The sequence below is a fragment of the Suricata suricatta genome, chromosome 9, assembly GCF_006229205.1.
Source record: "Suricata suricatta isolate VVHF042 chromosome 9, meerkat_22Aug2017_6uvM2_HiC, whole genome shotgun sequence".
Taxonomy (NCBI): Eukaryota; Metazoa; Chordata; class Mammalia; order Carnivora; family Herpestidae; genus Suricata; species Suricata suricatta.
Genome location: NC_043708.1, coordinates 45743110 through 45768635, shown reverse-complemented (window position 1 = coordinate 45768635; position 25526 = coordinate 45743110). Strand labels below are relative to the sequence as shown.

General features: G+C 39.7%; 1 protein-coding gene across 3 annotated transcripts in view; it reads left to right on the top strand.

The window, feature by feature from the left end:
• Nucleotides 1-25526, top strand: part of GNG2 (G protein subunit gamma 2) — a 118926-nt gene that overhangs the window by 6000 nt on the left and 87400 nt on the right. For 2 of the 3 annotated variants that reach the window (XM_029950750.1, XM_029950751.1), the window contains exon 2: nt 10980-11021. The exons of the other annotated variant lie outside the window; for it this stretch is intronic. The gene's annotated coding sequence lies outside the window, so the exon portion shown is untranslated. The remainder of the gene's footprint in view (nt 1-10979; nt 11022-25526) is intronic. 3 annotated transcript variants of the gene reach the window in all.

Here is a 25526-nt window from a genome sequence, read left to right as displayed (position 1 = left end):
TTTCAGGTGATCTCACCTGTTTATCTGAAAAGGTATATATTACAGGCTTCCTAACCTCATAGCTTACCACCTCAAAACATCTCTGTATCTCCATTCATTCTTTTCCCCTATCTTCCTAGGTCAAATGAACACAACCTTTCATTCAAGCAGAGAGTAAACTCTCTACTTGGACTCTCTCTTCCATTTCTTTTTACTTTGTAGGGGACTATGTTCTGACAATAATTCTCTCTTTCACATGTATTTGGTTTCTTCTCTTTATTGGTTCTCTCCTCTTTGCCTGCAAATGTGATTAGTTCATGCAGATAAATTAATTTAAAATTAGATCTGCTGCCAACAGAGCTTCCCCTTGACTTTTATAACCTTAGCTAACCTGTTCTCCTTCTACTTGTTGTGGAAGAAAAATGGTTTTCCCAACTTTCCTTCTAAGTTCTCATCTGGGAACCCAGTAACAAAAGGCAGAGTAGTGAGGAAAAATGCAAACATGTTTATTAACATGTATACCTCATGTATACATGGGAGATACCCAGAAAAAATGAGTAACTCTCAGAGGTGGCTTAGAATTCAGGCTGAAATGCCATCTTCAGCTAAAGGTGGAGAAGAAGGGTTGGAGGAAGCCAGTTATGGGGGAGGTAACCAGGAAAAGTATGGTAAATAAGAGTAAGATTAAGATTAAGCAGATTTAAGTTGATGCCTATCCACTGACTAGAGTCTCTAGGGATTTAGTCATCCTTCCCTTTCTAGTAGGAGAGGGAGGAGGTGCCCTTATAAATGGAGATTTCCTTTATAAATGTAAATTTCCCTTACACAAGAGGTAACTTCTAGTCTTCAGAATTTCTCCTGTGTCTGCTGTCACCCAAAATAATCTGCTCAAAATAATCCGTGTGTCAAAGAGGCATAATTTGGGGTAACACGTTCTGCCATCCTTCAGAGCTCTCTCGAGTCTCCCAGCTTCCCCACTAACTCTCAGGTTATGATCTCTAACTATGTTTGTTCTCAAGATGTGATTTTTCTGCCACTTAATTTCTCCCTCTCCCTTTATCAACTCCTTTTCTATGACTTCAGTCATTGTCACCCTGCAGATTCAAATGTGATCCTTCATCCTGATCATCCATCTGCTGCCAAACTTGTACATCAAGCACCATGCAAACATTCGACCCACTGAAAATGAAACTGACATATCCATATCAGTGCTACTGTTACCTGTCCACACTCAAAACCAGCTCCTACCTGATTCTCTGACTATTAATAACACCCCATTCTGTCAGTCCTTAAGTTACAAAAACTCAATTTCAGTTTTCCTCAACAAACAGCCCAAGTTGTAGTCGGTCCCATAGCTTTTTGCACTGTCATTAGAAACATACCTTGATACTATCTACTCTTTTCCATGTTGATAGCTGATGTCTTGCTTAGTCCAGACCTTCTTAACCTCCTGCTGGACAGGTTGGTTTGTGTTCTTGCCTCTCCCGAGAATAACTTTTCTACTTCCTCTTCCACATTTCACCCCACAGCCTTACTTCTCTGAATAGCCAAATTCCATGTGTTCTGTAAGATTCAGTTCCAATGCTACCTCTTCCATGATGCCTTCCTGGTTTCTTTCCTCCCCTCCCCAGTAAGAAACAATATTTACTTCCCCTGAAATCTTCTGTTCTTTCATCATAGCAGTTAGCACATTCTAATGTGTATAATGGCAATCTTCCTTTTTTCCCCTTCAGCCAGCAATTTGAAGACAGTGGCCACGCCCAGTTTCATCTTTGTCAGTTATATGTAGGGTTTTTTTTGGGTATATTCTTAATTTCAGCTTTACTGAAGTATAATTGACAAAATCATTTCAAGTGTACAGTGGGCTCATTTGATACATGTATAAATTGAGAAAGGATTCCCTCCATTGAGTTAATAAACACATCCCTTACTTCACATATTTTGTGTGTGTGTGTGTGTGTGTGTGTGTGTGAATATTTAAGTTTACAAATGCAGTTTATTTACAATTCATTTATTTACTGAACTTTCTTTCATCACTTATTTTTTGATGCGGACTGGGCTAGATGCTCTAGGAGCTCTCTAGGAGCTCAGAAACTACAGGGAAGCAGACAAAAGCTGACGTAATTACAGTCCAGTTGGTCAGTCGGTCCACAAGCCTTAACTGAATGTCTGCAATGTGCCACGTGTCCTTGGGGGGGCCAGGGAGACTTGGATGAACAAAACAGGCCAGTTCTTTGGTTTCTTGGAACTCCCATTCTAGTGTTGGGAGAGATCCAGTAAACACATAAACAAGTGGCTTTTAGATCTGGCTGCATGTTCAATATCACTGAGTGGTACTTTGAAAAAAATACCCAGGTCCTGGCCTCAGCCCAGGCTAATTAGATCACAGCAGTCAAGTTTGGACCCCATTGACAGGAAACAAATTATAATATAAGAAAATATCAGGTAGTGGGAAATTCTGAGAGGGATGAAAATAAAAACAAGTTGAATGATGGAGAGTGTACATATGATGGTGGTGGTAATGGAAATGTACTTTTGTTGGGTAATCCCTGAAGACCTCTCTCAGGAGGCAGCATTAGAATTGAGACTTGTGGTGAAGAGAATACCATGTGAGGATGTTGGAGGGTGAGAGTTCCCAGTCAGGTACAGGTGCCTTCTTGACATGAGGTGGAGGTGAAATTCCAGAGGCAATGTGTCCTTCTTACATACGTATATAATAATCTGGGTGTGCCTGGATGGCTCAGTTGGTTAACCATCTGACTCTTGATTTCAGCTCAGGTCATGATCTCATGGTTTGTGAGATTGAATCCCGTGCCAGACTCTGTGCTGACACTGCGGAGCCTGCTTGGGATTTTCTCTCCCCTCTCTCTCTGCCCCTTCCCCTTCACATGCATGCACACTCCCTGTCTCTCAAAATAAATAAATAAACTTAAAAACGAATCTATGAAATATGGCTTTCCTCTACAGAAAGCCACTTTTCCATTAAACTAGGCAGACTCCAAATGTAGCACACTTGGCTGCTCTTTTGAGTACTTGGTCCGGGTTAGATTTTATTCAGATCAAATTGATTTACACAGTCAGCAAGGCTACTTTGTTTAATTACATTTTTCTATGCCACAATCAGCACTACAGGGCTTGTTGTCTGAACTAAATGCCAATGTTATTGGTTAAAATAAACCTTAGGTACTTGCTATTATCTCTTACATGAACAAAGTAGACAAAGCGATGATTTTTGCCCTTAATTCTGTTGGGAGGAACGGAGGAAAACCTCACAGAGGAGTCATTCAAATCACACAGAGTCAAGTGCTCACTGCCGGTTGAATGAGTGAAAATCCACCAATTTCAGCAGTCAAGTTGAGAACTGGCATTTGCTGGGCATGCTGTTTGTGCTCCATACTTTGTATACATTGCTGTTTGCCATTCGTTTTAAAAAAATAACCCGATGAGAAGTGAACAGAATTTGTCTATCAAGGTACTTTTGGTTACTGGTAATGGAACACCCTACCAAGATGGCTTAACCAACAGGAAGTTTGCCCCACGACCTCCTAAGGGTCCAGAGTAATCCACAACCGGACACTGTTCTTAGCAACCTGCAATCTTTCCTTCCTCCTGTTCTGACATCCTCTGCAGGGTGGTCCACTCTCTTAGGCTGCTCCCCGCTGCTGAGGTGGCTACTACAGTTTCAGAATAACAGATAGATTTCAGAATCTAGAGACACAGTGAAGTGACTGATTCCTTTTCATGGACCTCTTATCAGCGTTACGGAACAGCTGTCTTCAGCCGAATTCCCCTCACAGCTCAGATGCCTTATCTATGGTGGCTAGGCAGACAGACCCCCTGCGATTGGCTAATGTGACGGCTTCCTCCTCAGGCCGTGGAGCCACTTCTCTGAAGAACATGGTCACCAGAGCCCGGAGAAAAGGTCTGGTTCTGTTAGCAAAGAAGGAGTTGATGATTAACAAGTAGGCAGTCAATGGAGTCTAACACTATTATTATTCCCATTTTATTTCTTTTTAACTTTTTAATGTTTACTTGTGTGAGAGAGAGAGAGACAGAGTGTGAGTGAGGGAAAGACAGAGAGAGAGGGAGACACAGAATCTGAGGCAGGCTCCAGACTCTGAGCTGTCAGCACAGAGCCTGATGCAGGGCTTGAACCCATGAACCAACCCTGAGATCATGACCTGAGCTGAAGTCGTATGCTTAACCAACTTAGCCACCCAGGCACCCCTAAGGTTCCCATTTTATAAGTGAAGCTATCAAGGCTCAAAAAGGTTAAATAATACCAAGAGCCCACAATGTGGAGTTGAACCATGTTTCCATGCATTTCCTTTTGAAAAATACACATATACACATCAACAAAAAGCATATATTTATTAATGGTGGTGATATACGTAGATGGGAGAAAGAATTCTGAAAGAAAATACCAAATGGCTAATACGAGACTTAGCAAATAACCTTCTAAACAAATTATTCTAGAAGATACATCAGGTCCTGTAAAGCCATAAGAATGCCATTTAACTTAGACAACCAGTCTTGCATTATCTGCATTGCAAAAAACATATATAGAATATATATAATGAGATTTCCTGCCTGGTCAGTTAAATCAATTTGATGTAAACAAAATCCCCCCTGGGCCAAGATAGGCCCCAGAGAGGACAAGGGTTCTGTGTATGTCGCCTGTTGGACTTCAAAGAAAGCCTCGTTTTCTCTAGCGAGGTGTGTATTTTGTTGATTACAGCACCTGTAAGAGAAGAATGACTAATCTCTGGAATTTCTGATTATGAGTTATTTCAAAAATTGGTTTTCATTTTCCAGCTCTGGAGGCAACATGCAGTTCCATTATCGTTGCCTTTTCTTCGTGGTTCCTACTTTCCACTTGGCATTGTATTTCAGAGGCCACGTGTGTGAGGCAGCCATAGTGAAAAAAGGGAGATTTCAGCGGAATTGCTGTCATTATAGTGTTTTGACTGCTTGCCTTGCTTGAGGTGTGGTTTCTTTGCATTCTCATCATAGCAGATAAGTATTAATAGTAGGAGTACCTTTTCTGAAATAAATGATTGAGTGCTTCCTACTCATATTTGCATTTTTAAACAGGAGAGTAAAGTTAATTTCTAGGCTTTGCCAACAGACTCTATTTAAGAAGGGTATTTATCTGATTTGTAAAGAACCATATGAGAAAAATGGTGAAAAAACAAATGGAAAAAAATATCCATCCATTTTGAATCTTTTTGGAGAACTGAGCTGATCCTTTGCCATTAAAAAAAAATCTCATATATGATGGCTGTATTTAGGGAACATCACTGTGTATAGGCATTAAAGTAATTTCACTAAGGAAAAAAAAAACCTTGGTATTGAACAGCCCCTAGATTTTCTCTTAATTAAAATAATACAAAAGTTAAGTAAGAAAAGGTAAGAGTTTCTAGGTAAAAAAAATTGTGTTTTTTATTATGAGTCTTAAAATAATTCTAAAATAGTGTAGTGTGAAAAATAATTTTCTGTGGCATCTGCATGGCTCAGACAGTTGAGCATCTGACTTGATCTCAGGTCATGATCTCATGGTTTGTGAGTTCAAGCCCCGCATCGGGCTCTCTCCTCTCAGTGTGCAGAGCCTGCTTCAGATACTTGGTCTCCCTCTCTCTGCTCCTCCCCCACTCATGCTCTCTCTAAAAAATAATAAATAAACATTAAAAAATAATTTTCTAAAGCTTAATACACAGATGAGCATAACTAGTTAAAAGACACCAGTTTGGAATCAGAATCTCTTGAGCAAGTTACTTTATATGCCCCAGTTTCCTCATCTATAAAATGGGAAATAATAATGACAATACCTACTTAACAAAATTGTCAGGAGAAAATTATATAATGTATTAAAATGTTTATTTAGCATAGTACATGACACAGCAACTATTTAGAAGTATAGCTATTATTGTTGTAATTTCTACTATTACTACAAAGCTGGAATAGAGTATTTTTTATTTCATCCATGGGATTCTTACCAAATTCTAGCAAAAATGGCTGTTATGGCCCAACGTTAATCACAGATATAAGGAACTTGGAGTAAGGAATCACTCGAGGAAGCCTGGTTCCGGACCAGATGTTGATGTTTTGACTTAAGTGTCAGCTCAGGCTTGCACTGTTTGCCCAGTAATCTATGCACTTAGTCATACATGTTTCCAGTTTTCCTTCCCAGCTCATGATAGGCTTACACTTCTCTGTCCACTTTACTTAGATGTAGCCACGTATCTTGTGTTAGCCAGTGACATGTGTGCATAAATGCTATTTATCACTTCCAGGAAGAAGCTTCTGAGAATCAGGATGTGAGTGCATTCCTTGGCCATTGGTGGTGGTAGAACCACAGAAATGGGGGCTGCATCCTTAAGCCTGGGTCTTGGAGTAAAGACAACACAGGGATGGTCTCCCCACTGACCTGTGATGGACTGTAGTGGGCGGGAGGGAGAAATAAACTTGGCTGTGTCTTACACCACTAAGATTTGGGGTTGTTCGTTACCATAGTATAACCTAGCCTCTGTACTGCCTCAGACTCTAGAGGAAATGTATGTTATTGGTAACAGTACATAAAATGTGTAGCTACTTGGAGACAGTCATTTTTAGTGACTATTTTATATGTGTGCGTACGTGTGTGTGTGTTATAGATTGTATTATATGAAAGCATCAGGAGATAGAGTTTTAAGTTAAATAGATTGATAAGTTTCCATTTAAATTTTATTTTAAAATAAGGTATGTTTCCAATTTGTACAGTAAGGCTTGTTTCCAATTTGTATGGAGGAAAACCAACATACCAAAAATTACCAGCCTTTTTTCTTTTTTTTGAGAAGAGAGTCAACCATGATGCCAAAGTCAGGACGCTGAATTCTAAGCCCATACTATCATTGGAAAATGGTCCCTCTCACTGAGAGCTTACTCTGACCTGAATGGTGCCTTGTGAGGCAAAGAATCTTTTTCATAGACTAAGCCCCACCCATGGTCTTTGTCTCCACTGGAAAAATGGTCTTCCCTAAACCCTACTGTGATGTTCCAATTCTAAACCTGATATTTACTACATACAGGGTCTTAAGTAATATGTATTGAATGAATGAACAGAAGCAGTCCACAGTTTTTCCAAATGTCTGGACTCTTTCCTGTTTGCATTTAAAAAGTAATTGTCTTTATTTTGGACATCGATTTAAAAACATCTTGGTTTTAAGACTTACATTTAATCTTTTCTAGCACTTTACACGTGACCGATCATGTATCCACAGATTTAGGCTATTTTACTTGATATTTTTTTTTTAGTGCTGATTTTATTTCACTTGATTATTTCATTTGGGTCTCTAAAACTACATTATGAAGTGTCTTAATTATTTAAATTAGGAACAGATTAATTATCTCCAGTGTACAAACTCAAATTAATTTTATTATTAACCCAAGTTTTAAATTGATTAATCTTGGAGCATTTAAGGAACCAAATGACGTTTTTTGTTTTTTTTTTCATCCTTAAGGAGAAGGGCATATTTGATTTGATGAATCTCTCTCTATCACACCAGTTATGCTAATAGGAGCAAGAAATTTGCAAGGAAACTTTGAATAGCTTTTGTAAGCCACCCAGAAACCTGTGTGTCTGGGGCTTCTGGGAGAACAATCTGTGAGTCATTTTAAAAAACAAATACACTCATAATCACGGTGCATGTTGTTACCATGGTAATTAGGCCTGTCGAGTTGGCTTGCTTATGTTCCTGTCAAGGGAAGAGGGGGAGAGAAACTGAGAATTCAGAGCTTGGACTATCAGCTTCTATTTGCCTTCTGCGAGGGCGAGTTTAGGGGGGGGTCTTGAAAACATACTCGCATAGGCATCCTGAGAGGGGAGTGAAGAAACTCTGGCGTATCTCCTTTGTTAATTGAATATAAGTAGCCATATTAGTGTCCGGTGTTGTGATTCAGGGGGAGAAAAGGACCATTTGACATTCTCGTGGGGGCAAAAGGGGGGAAAACAGATCCTTTATCTGATATATAATTACCTATACATCTCGAAGGTCTATCTGGGGAAGTGACTTGTCTGCCAGTGCACAGGCTTTAATGATCTTCCAAAAGACACCACATACCACCAGCATAACATTATTGCAGAGTTAAAGGATCCTTAGTGCATTATTCTAACATGGGTAGAGACTGGTTTTTGTGAGGCCATTGTTTCAGAGCTGATTCCCCAAGTGGATGAAGTGTCCTTTCTCTATTATTATATGAAGTAGAAGTGACTCCTTTATCTTGACAGTCATCATATAATACAGGCCCATGGGCCACAGAGATTAGGGAGGTTATGTGAGCTCTGACAAATCTGTTGCCACTCCAGAGGAAAGTAAAACCAAAATATAGCACTTGTTTGATGGACAGTCAACAGAGTTATTGGCCAGTAGAATCACGGGAGGGGTGAGTCATTATGATTCTATATGGAGAAAAAAGCAACACCCTTATATTAAAGGTATGAGTTCGTGCATAGAAAGCTGTTTTTAAGAATGTTTCTAAGTTTACTTTAAGAAGTCTTAGATATCCTCTCAATGGATAATTATAATATGTTGACTAGAGTTTTATTTTTTTTAAGTATTCCTGAAGCAGATTTTTAAAGCAGATTTTATTTAGAGCTAAACAACTTTTCCTTGTTAAAACTTTTTTTTTCCAAAAGGTTTGAAATAAAGTGCCTTAGTGCATAATGAAAGGGTCATAGAAACTCAGGGAGTTTGTGTGTGCTCTATGCCCTTGATGGGCTATATTAACTACTTCTTGACACCATGGTTTTTGTTTTTTCTCTCATATATGGAGAGAAGTCACATGTTGCTTGAACGCCATTCTGTGCTATCTTAATTTTCTTAACATTATGAAACAATGCTTAACAAACATTTTTTTCCAGATAATCAAAGTTATTCAAGGTGATTATTGAAAATTTGGAAAGTACTTAAATTACAGAAATACTTAAGTTATTAGTTGAGTTGCACATAACAGAGACTTGCCTTCACCGTGGGTGACGGGAGTGATTTCTCTTTCACATAATAATTCAGAGGTGTGGGTAGGCCAGTACTGGAAAGGCAGCGCTGCTCCCTAAGATCATCCCGGGACCGATGCTTTTTCTATCCTGTTAGTCCATCACTCAGGCAGTTTCTCTTGCTTTATGATCTAAAGTAGTAGCTTGCCCTAAGAATCTCACTTATCACCAGCAGGAAGGGACATAGTTGGAAAGGGAGGGCATGGCCCACAAGTTGATATTTATCACTTTTGCAGCCTTCCCATTGAACTTTGTGTCAGAACCACAGTCCTCACAGCAGTGGAGGCTGGGAAAAGTAGTTATCCTTGACATCCATGTGCCTAGCTTAAAATTCTAATATAAACACAAAAGAGAAGAGCAGATCTTGGACATATCCAGCAATTTCTGCTACTTTCATTATCCTATAGATAATAGAAGAGATAATATGCTGTTTACATTTTGATGTATCTTCTTCCAATCATTTTCTAGAATAACCTATATCAGAAAGATTATATATAATATTAGGTAATAATACTTATGATATAAATTAAGAATATTACTTATGAAAATATAAAAAAGGGTTAGAAATAATATATTTGAAACACATATGTTTCAAAATTAACTGAGGTCATTTTGCATATGCAATTTTATATTTTATCACATTACTTTACATCATGTATATTTTTCCTTGTTTAAATTTTTTATATGTGTTTTAAAAGCAGTTTTATTTACTTATTTTGAGAGAGAGCGAGCGAGCATGAGAGGGGCAGAGAGAGACAGAGAAAAACCCAAGCATGCTCTACACTATGGGGCTTGAACTCCCAAACCATGAGATCATGACCTGAGCTGAAATCAAGAGTCGGACTCTTAAGCGACTGAGCCACCCAGGCTCCCCAGTTTTTTGTATGTATTGTTTCAAAGTTCCACCATGCTGAGTTTTTATTTTACTAAATAGGTTTTATTACTGGCATTTCATTTATTTCTAACACCTTGGTAAAAATTCTTTGTCTACATTTTGGATTTTTTTTTTATAAAGTCAAGGAGTGAGATTATGAAGACAATAAGTGAGGACATACTTGCGGATCTTGATAAATAGTGCCACACTGTTTTCCCAAGAGGCTGCTGGCACCAATAATGCATGAGAGTGCTGGACTCGGAGCCCCTTGGACAGGCTTATTCTGTAGGCCCTACTAATCGTTGTTATCCGTAGGGTTCATTCTCTGAAAATTGGTTGGTTTTGGCCCTTGGCTTCTTTTATTTCTTTTTTGTCATTAATCATGAGATAATGCTTTCCTAATAACTTTGGCTTATTTTAAAATATATGATCCCTTCTAGTCATCTGAGAGCTGGTGGGTTGCAGGTGCAGCAATCTCATGCAGTGTGAGATCTTTACAGACACTGATGTGCATGGGTCCTAGAACCCAATGTGGTTTTCATTCAGTATCCTCAGAAGTCATTGTGGCCAAGGATATGCATGTCCCTACTTATAAACAGCCCACAGAAATGTTAGATACTAAAGATGCTTTTATAATTGCTAAGTCGTCCAAATATGCCCTCTTAACGGGCTAGATACACACAAATGGAACCCCACCTCTGTCTAGAGCACTTTTCTTCCTCTGCCACTTTGGTCCTGTTAGGAGCAAATCGGGTTAGGTCAGGAGAAAGACTTGTTCTTAGTCATCTCTGTCACCAAGAACTCTGCTTTCTTCAGGTTCCCAAGCTGACTTTGTGTTTTCACGTTTTCTTGCAGGCCAGGGAAGTTCAAAGAAAGTCTTTTATTTTCACATCTGCTTCTTAAAAGAAAAAGAGTTAACAAATGTTTGTTTCTTGGCTCAGAAATGTAAACCTGTGCTTCTGCCCTTAGAGCTATTCAGCCATTACCACCGAGCCCTATTTACAGAAACACTCATTTACCTGTTCAGCTTTTACGTATCATGTTATTTTTCATTTTTATTAAAAAAATACATTTTCCTCTCTTCTTTCTCAACAGCCAAGATCTGCCAGTGAGCCTCAGGCTTTGGGAACTCCAGAGGTAAGAATTATGAAATACTTTCTCCCAGGATCTTCTTGAATCTAACCGTAACTTTAAGCAGAAAATAATATCTTAATTGATCCTATAGATGAATGCATTTGACATGTGATGTTTGTGAAAAAGAAATATCCACAGAGGCTTTAGCAAAATTAACATGACTTCAGGATTTAAGGAAAAACTGGTTATCCTTGATGATAGTTAAAATCAGATTTCTCACCCAGATTGTCTTATTCTCTTCTAAAAACCTGAGATGGAAAGCCTTGAGGTCACAGCCTTAAAATGTATTCCTATGGCATCATACATGATCAGATGATTGCCACTGTTGAAGACATACCCTGTGCAGAGAGACATCGTGGTAGATTAGATCAGAGAAGGGTAAGCCCTGTTCTGAACAGATAGGTTGTAGACATTGTAAGGGCTTTTTTCCAGCAGCAACAAACAATAACAAAAGGTCAGTCTAATGCTGGAGGGGTTCTTCCTAAAGAGGCTAACTTGGCTTTTGAAAGTAACTAACGCCATTTTATTCTGGTTGTAGTGTTGAAAGGTCACCATATCCCGAGACAGGTGGTAATGTGTTTGTCGGCCCCAATCAATAGTTAGCACCTTGGATTTTTCCCCCTGTTTCCGTATTTTAAGTTTATTTTATTTATTTTGTGAGAGAGGGAGAGCGAGAGAGAGTGTGCAGGGTAGGGAAAGAGAGAGAAGGAGAGAGAGAATCCCAAGGAGGCTCTGCACTGTCAGCATGGAGCCTGATCCAGGGCTTGAACCCACAAACCATGAGATGATGACCGAAACCAAGAGTCTGATGCTTAACCAACTGAGCCACCCAGGTGCCCTTTCCCCTATTTTAAAATTTAATCTCATTATGAAAGATTTCAGGAATATTCCAGAATAGCATAATATAATGAACTTTGATATCCCCATCACTCAATTTCCATAACTCTCAGTTCATGGCCAGTATTGTTTCCTTTATCCTACCACCTGTTTCTCGTCTTTGCCTGTTGGACTGTATGTCAGTGGCTTGAATTTGGTTGCTGGATATTTAATTATTTATTTACATAACTATTTAGTGGTTATAGTACGAATAAAAAATACTGATAGTTTCCCTGGAGCTAATCTGTCATCCATTTATTATTTATTCAGCTATATATATTTAGTATTTTCTAGTATAAGAAACTTAGGATAAGAATCTCTAGTTAAGAGCTTATTAGAAGAAAGGCCTGTGTAGGTGTGTTTTTAAGACCATCTATAGCTTTTGCTACCCCATAGTAAGGTTCTTTTGGATTTAAGTACTTAATATCTTGCAAATGAGTACTGAGCCATCCTTACATTGTACTAAATACAGTGGCCCCCCCTTATTTGTGGGAGATATGTTCCAAGACCCCCAGTGGATGCCTGAAAAGGTACTCATACTAAACTGTATATATATATTATACTTTTTCTATACATGAATATCCATGATGGAGTTTAATTTATAAATTAAAAACAGTAAGAGATGAACTACAGTAACTAATAATAAAATAGAGCAATTATAACAAAATGCTGTAATAAAAGTTATGTGGATATGATCTCTCTCTCAAAATATCTTAGTGTACCATACTCACCCTTCTTGTGATGATGGGAAATGATAAAATGCCTACAAATGAGACGAAATGAAGTGAGTGACACAGGCATTGTGGTGAGGCATTAGACAGAAGATCACCTGCTCCCTTGTGGTTGACCAAGAGCCTCTGGAACCAGGGAAAGCAAAATCATGGATAAGGCAGGGCCTATTGTGCTGTTAGTAATGAAGTCTCTTATAAGTACCTTATGTTTCTGTCTGATGTTTGCATTGATTTCTTTCATGCTAATGAATGTACTTAAATATTTCAAATCAATCTAGGCAGTTTCTCAATGGGAGTTGCTGGCATGTTGAATGGGACAGTTTTTCATTGTACTTTTTGGTGTTCCTTTCCTTGGCTCAGAAAAGGCCAGTGGCATCTTCTAGTCACTGTGATATCCAGAGCACCCTAGGGAGACATTGGGATCCACTGTGTCTTTGCCCACTACTGTAGAGAGGGTATTTGTCACTTTCCATTCTCGCAAGCAGTTTTGCCTCATGCAAAATGACAGATTTCAGTTACGCTCAGTGGTTCCTCATGTAAGTGGTCCCTGTGCTAACAAACTAAAGAAAGAAACTGAACAAAGTAGACATGTAAAGAAAACTAGTGTTTTGCACTTGGAGGGATTTTGAGCGTATTTGCTCTAGTACCAAATCTTTTTTTTTTTTAAGTCTATACAGAGAAGCAAATTAAACATTGGGTAAGAGATGGTCAAATATTGGGGTTTAAAACAAAACACTACCAAGGCATCATGCAAATTGAAAAAGCACCAATGATGAAGGCTCTGTTTCATTTCCTGTTTGCTATTATAACAAATTACAACAAACTGAGTAACTTAAAACAATACAAATTTATTACAGTTCTGTACGTTAGGTTCTGTAAGATCTCACTGGGCTAAAAGCAAAGTACGGACAGAGGCACCTTCCTTTCTGGAGGCTCTAGAAGACAACTCTAGAGTCTACCTCCCTCTGTCTTCAAAGCCTACAACATTGCATCTCTTTATGCCTTTTACTGTATCTTTATCCGTTATCTCTGAACTCAGATAGAGAAGCTCCTTTGATTTTAAGGACCCCTGTGATAAGATTTGGCCCACTGGCTAATCCAGGGTACTCTCCCCATTTGAAGGTCCTTAATTTAAAGTCCCTTTTTCTCTTGTAAGGTTAACATACTCACAGGTTCCAGAGGATAGGACATGGACCTATTTGGAGGCTATTATTCTGCCTACTGCAAAGCGAAAGAGATTAGTTGTGCAGAAAAGTAGAAAGGCATCAGGTAGCAGAAGGAGGATTATCTAACATTCCACTATGTAGGGTTGAGCCGGGGTTAGGGTTCCCAAACTGCTGAAGCAAGTTCTTGTCTTGACTCTAGAAATCCTATGTTATAGCCGTAGGCCCTGAAAGCTTTGGGTTTTCTTAGAGTATTTGGCGTTGGATCCAGTGGACAGGTTGACATCCTGCAGCTCCTTTCTTGGCCAGACCTTTTGGTTCTATGGGTGTGGCCTCTGGAGGGTATGCTGTTCTTGGAGTTTCTCCAGGTCTGGGGAGTTTGGCCAAGATGTGCAAGTTCCAAGGTCTTTGAATAGTACCAAAGACGTGAGCTTTTTATTTTATGCTGTTATGTCTGTGTGTCATATTATGCTATATTTATTGGGCTCTAAGATGTGGAAATTGGAGGAAAAAATAACATAATATTAAAGAACCTCACTGTAGTGGCATTTCTTATAGCTTATTTCTAAGTATGGTTTAATTTCCATCATCTATCACGTAGGTCATCCCCACAAAGTAAGAAACCATTTCTTGCCTAGTGAGTGAAATGGACCACTGGGTTATTTTTTGAAAATCCTCTCTGGAGGACAAGATAGCTGGAAATTTTTGTTGGGGACTTTAAAGTTTTTCAGTGACTTTTTGTAGTAGGTCCCCTGTCTATTTACTTCTAGATACTTCAGCCATGCAGGTCTGAAGACCAAACCTAGGTTTAGCAGTAGGGTAACAAACCATCCTGATTTGTCTAAGACTGGGGGTTTCCTGGGGCATAGAACTTTTCGTGCTAAAACTTAACCAGTCCTGGGCAAATTGGGACAGTTGCTTCCCCCCGATCTGTCAAACAAATGACCCTAGTCGAAAGTAACTGTCATGTCAATGACTTACTAAAATAGAACATTTTTTAAAGATTTTATTTCGAAGTAATCTCTATACCCAACATGGGGCTCAAACTCATAACCCTGTGATCAAGAGTTGTATGCTCCACTGACTGAGCCAGCCAGGTGCCCCAAATAGAAATTTTGATTGAACTAAATAATGAGAACAACCCCCAGGGTTTGAGGTGAAGATAAGAGTGAATCTAACTCTTGAAAATCTGTATCCATATATACATGTTTGTCCAAACCAACAAGAAGGGAGGGAGGGAGGGAGGGAGGGAGGGAGGGAGGAAGGAAGGAAGGAAGGAAGGAAGGAAGGAAGGAAGGAAAGAAGGAAGGAAGGAAGACAGACTCTCAGATTCAGAACTCAGAAGAAGGCGAGACATTTAGGAGGTGTCATATTTCATGGCCTTCCGTTTCAGTTCCCCAGTGTTACCAGCACCCTCCTACAAGATGCCTCCGATGATTTATAAAGATATAAAGTTATCTTTAAAACCTTTGTTACTGAAGTGACCACAATGCCTCACTGCTTCTTTTTCAGCACGTCAGCATGTATGGAAATGATAAACCCAAGTGTGTCAAAGCAACCCAGGGCTCTCTTAGTTTGAATCCTGTCTTCTGTCTGACAGAATTGACCTTGCCCACTTAAGAGATAGCATAGACTATTCAGAAATAGATAAGGATTAGGAAGACTTTCTTGAGTGCCTGAGAGGAATGGATTGGAGTGGATGACATGCTGGAGTCTTCCTCAGCTCTTGATGCTTCCTGACTTCCCAGCTGTATGTAGAGTGTGAGTTACTTGTCCTGATCCAAGTAGCTGCCTCTGGGGAAAGACTCTTGCCCAGTCCTTCCTCCCTGCTTCCGGAAGACACTGCACTGTGTTAACCATAGCAAGCCAGACTGGGAAAACTGGAATACTGAAGGTCCTGGGGTCTCTTATTTTATGTTTCTGTGACCTTTATTTGGATATTTTTGTTCTCTAAACCACTGGGACAAAGAAGACTGTAAGTGTTCTTGAAAGAACAATAAATTAGCTTCCTCCGAACAGGCATTTGACTTTCAGGAGCTGGCACTTTTTTTCTTTTTTTCTTTTTTTTTTAAAGATGTACTTAATTGTTCCCTATCTTCTGAACTTTCCTTGCTGATAGGTACAAGGAATTCTCTTTCATTATCTCTTCTTTCTTTCTTTCTTTCTTTCTTTCTTTCTTTCTTTCTTTCTTTCTTTCTTTCTTTCTCTTTCTTTCTTCCTTCCTTCCTTCCTTCCTTCCTTCCTTCCTTCCTTCCTTCCTTCCTCCCTTCCTTTCTTTCTTTCTGTCTTTCTTTCTCTCTTTCTCTCTTTTATCACAATAGATTGAGCACCATCAGTCATAGAGGTAGGATCTGGGTTTCTGACAAGGATTTAAATGTCTTGGATACAATTGCAAATTATTTTGAAATCTTCCTCAGCCCCTCCTTTGGGTTCCTTCTAGGATAACCAAACCTGGTTTCATTTTGTTAAGACTATCATCATTTCAGCTTCAGACCTGTGCATGCTGGGATTTTTTGTGAATCAAACAAATTAGAGAAGAAATGAAAGCATACCAAATCATTATGCTGTCATTTAAATCCTGATTTCTTTTATCCTTAGCCAGAGAGAAATTAGAGAGCAAATGTAAATAAGAGGTCCAAACGACTACTCTGTGTGCAGGGTTCTTTGGGAGTAATAGAAATGTGTTAGAACTAGAGAGAGGTGATGACCACACAACATGGTAAATCCTGTGGGATTGTATACTTTAAAATGGTTAATGGTTAATTTTATGTTATGTGAATTTTACAAAAAAAAATCTTTTTTCAAGTGAACAAAGATGACTTTCCTCTCTCTTTAAATTCTGGAAGACGTCTTAGCCATTTTAGTACACTCATGTTAAATTTCTAGACCAAAATTCTGGTTGTATCCTGCCCCATTACTCAGAGAAGAGACTTAAATGTAAAAATATCTGCAAGGCAGACCTAATGAGGAAACGCTCAAAAGGGTGAAGGAGGAACAATTTTGAGAGTTAGGATGCTAGTTGTTTATTAAGATGTATAGTTTTTGTTACTAGATTGTAGACTGGCCTATACTTTGCAAAGCTGATGACAATAACAATTTGTTTTTTCAGTTGAACGATTTAAAATACTGGACTTTCTTTTGTCTTCCAAGGGATAGAACTTGTGTTGAGTAGGTTGGACGGTTTTTTAATATCCTGTGGTGGCAGACTGCAGTTGGATGTGATAAAACAGAAAGAGTCCAGATGTGATAACTTTAATGAAATGTGAGCAAGGAAACAAATTTCAGAGACAGAAATGCCTTTTATTAAAACATCTTCTGAGACATCCCCAAGGCCTGTCATGTGATCACAGTCTGATGGGGACTTGTTTTAAGGGATGCTTACATAAGGGTTCACACAATCCTTGGTTTAATTATAAAGCTTTAAGGTTTTTTAATTCCTTCTAGATTTAGAGGCAACCGTTTTGACCTTTCCACAGAGATGTAACTAGGCAACGAGGAACAGCACGTAGCCAGTGCACAGCATCCAAACTTCATAGCTGTTGCATCATTTTTAAAAAATATCACTTAAATCAGTCTTTTAGTTTTGGCATATGCTGCCATGTAACCTTTAATTTCTTAGAAAATATCATGCAAACCCCCAACTGTAAAATAGAGTGGTTCCTAGAAGCCCAGCATCCTCTGATGTGAATAAGGAAGTGTACCTACACCACCAGCAGTAACAGAGCTGAGAGATAGCTGCATGCGCTGTGCTTTATGCTGGGGAATTAAGAAGGTAGCTTTCATTTTTTGGTATCTGACGGTTTAAGAGTTTAAAATCATATGCTCAGCAGGTGGATTGAGCATTCCTCGCAGTAGATTAATGGAAAACATGTATAGTCACAGAGATGAAAGCTGGCTTTGATTCTAGTGAAGTTGATTTTACTTTGCTGGATAGGTGGTAACTACTTTGATCAATAAATAAGAACTTGCTGAAAGCTTTTTATGTGTCAGACACTATACTAAGTATATACTATATTCCTTTTCTGTGATGTGATAACCATGCTTTTAATTTAGTTCTCTTGATTATAAAAGAAATATATGTGTAAGATCTTTAAAATTCAAGCAGCAGAGACAGGCGTTAAATGTAAAAGAGAAGTTTCTTTCCAAATGCTAATTTCTAGCCCCACTCCCTGGAGGTAACCACTGTTAATAGTTTCTTGTGTGTCTTCCAGAAATGTTCTTCTTTTGGTTAATCTCTATTGAAAAGGTAAGTATGATCCGTGCCACTAAACCATCTGTTAGTATGCTTCTCTTCTGGACTAACTCCAATCTGGAGACAATACTTAATACTTCTTTTTGAAATGTGCCTTCTAAAACCAAAAGAGTAAAAATGGCAGCTCCAAAGCGATGCCTATAGGGCATGGTGGTAGGGGGCCCAGCGCTGAAGAATGTTACTGTGTCATTTTAGCCTCCCTGAAATTTACATACAAAGCTTAAGTTTATTATTTAAGGTAGCTTATTAAGGTAGCTCTTTATAATTTTCAAAGTCATCTGAAGTACATTATCTCCCTGGATCCTTTTTTTAAAAAGTTTTTTTTTAATGTTTTTAATGTTTTATTTTATTTTTGATACAGAGAGAGACAGAGCATGAGAGGGGGAGGGGCAGAGAGAGAAGGAGACACAGAATCTGAAGGAGGCTCCAGGCTCTGAGCTAGCTGTCAGCACAGAGCCTGATGCGGGGCTCGAACCCACGAACGTGAGATCTGACCTGAGCCGAAGCTGGAGGCTTAACCGACTGAGCCACCCAGGCGCCCCAAAAAGTTTTTTTTTTAATGTTTATTTATTTTTGAGAGAGAGAGACAGAGAGAGGGGGAGACACAGAATGTGAAGCAGGCTCCAGACTCTGAACTGTCAGTGCAGAACCTGTCACCGGACCCTAACCCAAGAACCGTGAAATCATGACCTGAGCTGAAGTCAGATGCCTAACTGACTGAGCCATCCGGGCACCCCCTTCCCTTGATCCTTTTGATGACCCTATGACTAGGAATTGTTTATGTTACAAAGGAGGAAGCTGTGGTTCTCAGAGGTTAAGTAAGTTGCCCACAAACATAGCTGATGACTGACAGGTTGAGGACTAGAACCTGAGTCTAGTCCAGCTTTTATTCTGGAGCCGGACTACGCAGGTAACTGTGGGGAGCAAAGAGGCACGTAAGACCTTTGCGGCTCCTGCAGCGCTGGGCTGTGCGGTGAAGTGGGAGGGTGCTGGGCTTGCACTTGGAAGATCTGGTTATGAAGTCATTCTGGTTCTGCCCGGGGCAATTTATTTAATGTAGTACATACAAATTAGGGTGGCTGGCTCTCTGCTCACAATTTCCTCACTGGCTCTGTCTATTCCTGTTTTGTTTGTTTGTTTGGGTAATACTGGCCACAAGGGTGGGGACTTGACCCAAGCTGGGGAAGCCACAGTATTTCATCCCCAGACCGCAGGAGTCGGTTCAAAGGGTGGACATGTGGCCCAGCAGGGGCCAATAGGTTCTTCCTCTGGGATATTCCAGCTCAAGTTGAGCATGACATCCCATCCTTTCTGGTCTCAAGGCAGTAAGAGTCATATAAGGCCACGTTTCAGTCTGCTGAGAGAATGAAATGAAGTCTGATGCCCAGAAGGGAAGCAAAAGAGAGAGAGGCAGATAGATTAAAGGAAAGGGGAGAGCTCACTAACAGTTGGAGTCTATGAATTCAGTTGATGTGAGTCAATACATTTTCATTTCCATTTTTTACCTAAGCTAATTCAAGTTGCTACAGAGAGTTCTGGATGGTACGTCTAGGTGTTTTCTCATCTGTGAAATAGAGGCTACTAATACTTGCCCTGACTATATCTGAACTACTCTAAAGTTTAGTTGAGGTAATGAATTGGAAAACACTCTGTAAATTGTAAAATGCTGTACAAATGCAAAGTGGTGTTATTCATTGATACGTTGTTTTGACTTAGGGAAAATCAAAAGCATGCATTTACCACTCATTTGGAAAATAAGAAGTGAGAACTTTTTAAGAGCCATCTGGTGTGATGCAGAATTAAATGGAAGCTGCCAGAGTCCTTTAGATTTATCTTCTTTCAAATAGTCTTAAGTTCTTATAGCCACTCATAATGGACACTAGGATAGATCTTACCTTGACTCAAGTTAATTGGGAGTTTCTCTTTTCTGTCTATGGCTGTGATCTACAGCAAGCATGCACACAGTCACGCATGCTCATGCGCACCCAAACCAGAGTAAACAAAGCGCCCTATTAATATTTCAGTATTTTAGTGTTTTCTCTTAAAAGAGCTTTTCGGATTTGTGCTGTATAACATTTTGCCTTCATTAGAGAAAAATCATCAAAGAAAGTCAGCCTTAAAGTAGTTATTCTAGTTACAGAATTTTCTTTATTTGGGAATAATGTAGCTGAGTTAATTCTGGAGACAGGAGGTTAGTTGTTTTGGGCTTAGATGGGATCAGGATCCATCTTTTTCTTTAATGGTTTTATATCTTTGGTATAAGCTCTCAGTAATCAAAATCTGCTTGAGATTATAATTTATGTGTGACACAGGAAGCGTCACTTCACTTTTATAGCATTTTTTACTATATGTGATAATACCTCTCAATGAAGGAAAACAGATGGTACCTCTGAAATTTGCTCTTTCTCAGATTTGCCATTTAGGCAAACATCTCTTTCTTCATATTGATCATTAGAATTCCCCCAAAGTGGTTTAAAGCCTCAATCTAAGTTATGTGGCATATATAGAAGTATTGAAGGCACCATAGAAATATGATTTATAAGCTCGAAGAAAGAATGATATAGCAACCTGAAAGTGTTTTAGATCTCCCACATTTTAAAATCCAAGAAATGCACCCACCGCCTTTACTGTGGGCTTGTAAATCTTGTGAATAGGTCTTCGCCTTACAGCCTCACCAGTGCGGTAAGTGTGAATCAAAGCTGTTTGAGCTCTCCTCTCCGTACCTCATCTAGCCTTTGTTTATTTTTGCCTGGGCTTGATATCACCCTCACGAATGTCAGTGTTTTCATATAAATCGAGGACTTGGAATAAGTTCATTTTCTGAAAAAGGCATACTCTTAGCCCTGAGAAAATGTCAGCTGTACTGGGAAAAACTGGCATCCTCAAATCAGTTAATTTTAGGAGAGCTTAATAAAGAGAGTATTTACAAGGACGTGGGCAGAGTATAGGGAAAGTGCACTTCTCCAAGGCTTCTTTACACTCTAGCAGCCTGAAGGCATGAGGGTTGGGAGGAGAATCCTCCGGAGTGAAGCCATGGCCTCCAGGAAAAAGGTGGAGATTATAATGACCTTGGAGGCAGAGATCCCTGGAAACCTAGGCACTGAAATGATCCTTCCTCCCTCTGAATCTGCTAATGTTCCCCCTTGACCAAACCCAACTGGAAGACAAAGAAGAAAGTCTGGTGCTGAATTCATAGTGTAGTTTCCTGGGGCACTGAGCTTGGGGGAACGGGATGGAGAATGGGTCTGGAGGGCAAATGGAAGACGTAACACAGAGAACCCTCCTTATGACATCCGTGTGTGAAAGAAATGTTACCCTTTCCTCCCCCAAACTTAGCTGTCTTATAAAAACAGTTGTTTTAATCAAGTTGTATTTTTTTCATTAATTTTACTTAAACCAGGTCATAGCCCATGTTCAAATGGGCCCAAGTACATTGGTGGCATTTGGACGATATTCAGCAGTTTTTGTGGTGACAGATGTTCTGGAGGCTGTACAGAGGTGGGAAAGCCACCCTGTCCGTGTCCCATATAGAGAGGGGACAGCAACCTCCACATAAATTTTCATGCTAGGGGTGGCCAAAAGTGGATAGATGCCTCAGAGCAACTTTGAAGAGTCCCCATTCTTGGACCCTCATATTCAAAAGAGTGACTATCATCCCCGTGAAGTACACCGCTTGGCTAATGGGTTGAATGGCTACTTTTTGTTTTGTCCAGCTTGCTTTTAATCTCAGATGAACTATAGTCACTTCTTTGACCCAGGGACCAAGATTACTTGCCTTGATTTAATCCAGATTAACTACTCTGATCCACTGAAAATGAATAAATCAACTGACTTGGACAAATCCCCATAATTGGAAAGGTATTTGTGCTAGCATACCATGAGAGGCAAGAGAAAACACATTTGGAATACTACTGTAAAGCATAACTCTCTTCTGTGGGCCAGAAAACTGACTTGGGAAGTGCTGGGACCCAGAGATTCCAGAAAAAGAGTTAAGTCTGTAATAGGAACAGTGAGTGGCAATGTGGTATAGAGAAAAGAACATGGGTTTTGGGGCTGAGAATAAGATATCTCAGTAGAATACCGACAGTGGCCCCCTTGGCAAATTATTGAACTCTCTCAATTTCAACCTTCTTTGTGTATAGAATGAGAGGAATTTGGCTTATTGATTGATTAAAACCATATATGTAAAACAAAGGCAGTGTTTTTCACATAGTAGTCATTCAAATACTTTTGGGGGGTCTACTTACCTATGAAAAATAGCTTCTTAACTGCTTTATTGAGGTACAGTTGACATACAATGCAGTAAATGATGCATATTTAAAGCTGATGAGTTTTGGGGCACCTGGGTGGCGTCCACCTCTTGATCTCAGCTCAGGTCATGATCTCACCATCTGTGAATTCAAGCCCCACATTGGGCTTTGTGCTGACTGCCTATGGGGCCTGTGTGGAACTCTCTCTCTCTCTCTCTCTCTCTCTCTCTCTCTCTCTCTCTCTCTCTCTCTCTCTTTCTCTGCCCCTCCCCTGCTCACGTTGTCTCTTCAAAATAAAAAGATAAGCTTAAAAAAATTAAAACAGGGGTGCCTGGGTGGCTCAGTTGGTTAAGCACCTGACTTCAGCTCAGGTCATGATCACACCATCTGTGAGTTAGGGCCCCGCCTTGGGCTCTGTGCTGACAGCTCAGAGCCTGGAGCCTGCTTCAGATTCTGTGTCTCCTCCCTCTCCGCTCCTCCCCTGCTCACGTCCTGTCTCTCTCTCTCTCTCAAAAATAAGTAAAAAATATTTTTTTAATTTAAAAAATAATAAAGTTGATGTGTTTTGACTGAATACACATGTGAAGCCATCACCACAATCAAGATCGTGAATGTTTGCATCCCAGAGTTTCCTCATACCCAGTAGCTGTCTTTCCTTCCCATCCCCATCTTCAGTTAGTCACTGATCTGCCTTTTATCACTCTAGAAGAATTTGCATTTTCTAGAATTTTACATAAATGCAATCATCTTATGTATTTTTTCCCTGGCTTCTTTTGCTCAGCATAATTATACAAGACACATCTGTGGTGTAAGGATCACTAGTTTGTTCCTCTTGTTTCAGAGTAGTGTTCTATTGTATTGGTGTGCCACAGTTTGCTCATCCATTGGAGGATACTATTCGGTTATGTTTTGTTTCCCTTTCCCGTCTTCTTTCCTCATTAAGACCATAAGACAAAGTTCTTACGTATTCCATGTTACCACAGTTGACATTTCCATTAAGATCCTCCGGGAGTAGTGTGGTTTATAACAACTGAGGAGGAAAGCAGACGTAACAGTAATGGTGCTTATTAATCCCTGGCTTAGGTTGATTCTGAGCTGAAGCTCAGTTCTTTCCGCTTGCTCAGCTTTCTTTAGCTCTTTAACAGAAATAAGCAACAGGAGGATCAAGCCTACATGTCCATCAATATTGCCTGGATAAAACTGTGATAGAGTCATACAATGGAATATCATTTGCATACAAAAGAACAAAATACGGATTCATGCCTACATTGTGGATAAACCTGAAAAACATCATGCTGAGTGAAGGAAACCAGGCACAACAGGGGCACCTGGGTGGCTCAGTCAGTTAGGCATCCAACTCTTGGTTTCAGCTCAGGTCATGATCTTATCGTTTGTGGGTTCAAGCCCCGTGTCGGGCTCTGTGCTGGCAGTGCAGAGCCTGCTTGGGATTCTCTCTCTCTCTGCCCCTCTCCTCCTCAAAATAAATCAGTAAATGTAAAAAAACGCAAAAGGCCACATGGTATATGGTTCCATTTATTGAAATGTCCTGAATAGGGAAATCCATAGAGACAAAATAAATCAGTGGTTACAGGGACTGTGGTGGTGGGAGGGGAAATGGGGAGTGACTGCTAATGGGTATGGGGGTTTTTTGGAGGGTGATAAAAATGTTCTGGAATAATAGTGGTGATAGATGCATAACTTTGAATATTCTCAACACTTCTGCATTATACACTTCAAAGGAGTGAATTTTATACTGTGTATTATATTTCAATAAACTGTTATTTTAAAAAGTAATCTGTAAAACTGGGCAAAAAAGTTCAACAGCAGCAGTTAATTTTCTTTTTTAAAATTTGTTAAAGGAAAACTAAAAGCTATTTTCCTCTTTGGTCATGCTGCACCCACCTTTCTAAGTCTTGAGCACAATGTGGAACTTTCTAGCATTAGGAAGTAAAAAATGTCACATCTGTAAAGAAGTAGCTTTTTTTTTTATAGCTTATTTATTTTTGAGACAGAGAGACAGCATGAGCAGGGGAGGGTCAGAGAGAGAGGGAGACACAGAATCTGAAACAGGCTCCAGGCTCTGAGCTGCCAGCACAGAACCTGACACGGGGCTTGAACCCATGAACCATGAGATCATGACCTGAGCCGAAGTCAGACGCTTAACCGATGAGCCACCCAGGCGTCCCAAGAAGCATATTTTTGGAGGCAGTTCAGTATCATATTGTATTAGTTTACTTGAGATGATAAAGAGCCTGTAAATACATTGACATTTTTGTCTTTTCCTTTCCTTTTAAAAATAACATGTATTCAGTTTGTCTAATGACCCTTTCCTCTGGCCCCAGTTAACTAGACACAGGATATCCTGTCAGCAAAGCATCTTAGCTAAATCAGATTATTTACCAAACCCCTAATGGCAGTAGACAGAACCGAGTGAGTAAAGTAGAAGTCCAAATATTCAAAATAATCCTTGGAAAGGAAAAGGAGCTAGTAGCTCAGAGTTAGTAGTGATTCAGTCAGAGGAGTAACTTTGATTTCAAGCAGCTGTAGAGGATGGGAATCAAGACAGACTTCCTCCCTTTCTAATTGCCTTCCTTCACCTGGTGCAACACCGCCTTGTTTAGAATGCTCTTAGCTGCTCCACCGCTGTGAATCAGGACTGACATTGTAACGGCTGGAAACAGAGTTCCATGGGGTCTAGTCCCATTAAGGCAGTGTTTCCTGGGCATTTGCAATTTGTAGTGGACAAAAAACATTTCTTTCCTGCTCTCAGAAATCTTAATAGCCATTGTTTGAGTTTTGATGTCATTTGCTTTAAATGATGATATGAATGAAAGATAGTAACCGAGAGTGAAAGTAAAACCCATGTAACTCTACTCAGGAATGTTACCTTTGTCTTTTGCTGTAACTTAGCAAATGAAGTTCTCCCAAGGTGATGTGTTTATCTTGGGTTTTCTGTTATATTCTGTCCAGCTTCTGGTGCTCTACAAAAAATTGCATAAGAACCTTCCTACACTGTTGGTGGGAATGTAAACTGGTACAGCCGCTCTGGAAAACAGTGTGGAGGTTCCTCAAAAAACTATCCATAGAACTCCCTTATGACCCAGCAATAGCATTGCTGGGGATTTACCCAAGAGAGACAGAAATGCTGATGCATAGGAGCACATGTACCCCAATGTTCATAGCAGCAATGTCAACAATAGCCAAAACATGGAAAGAGCCTAAATGTCCATCACCTG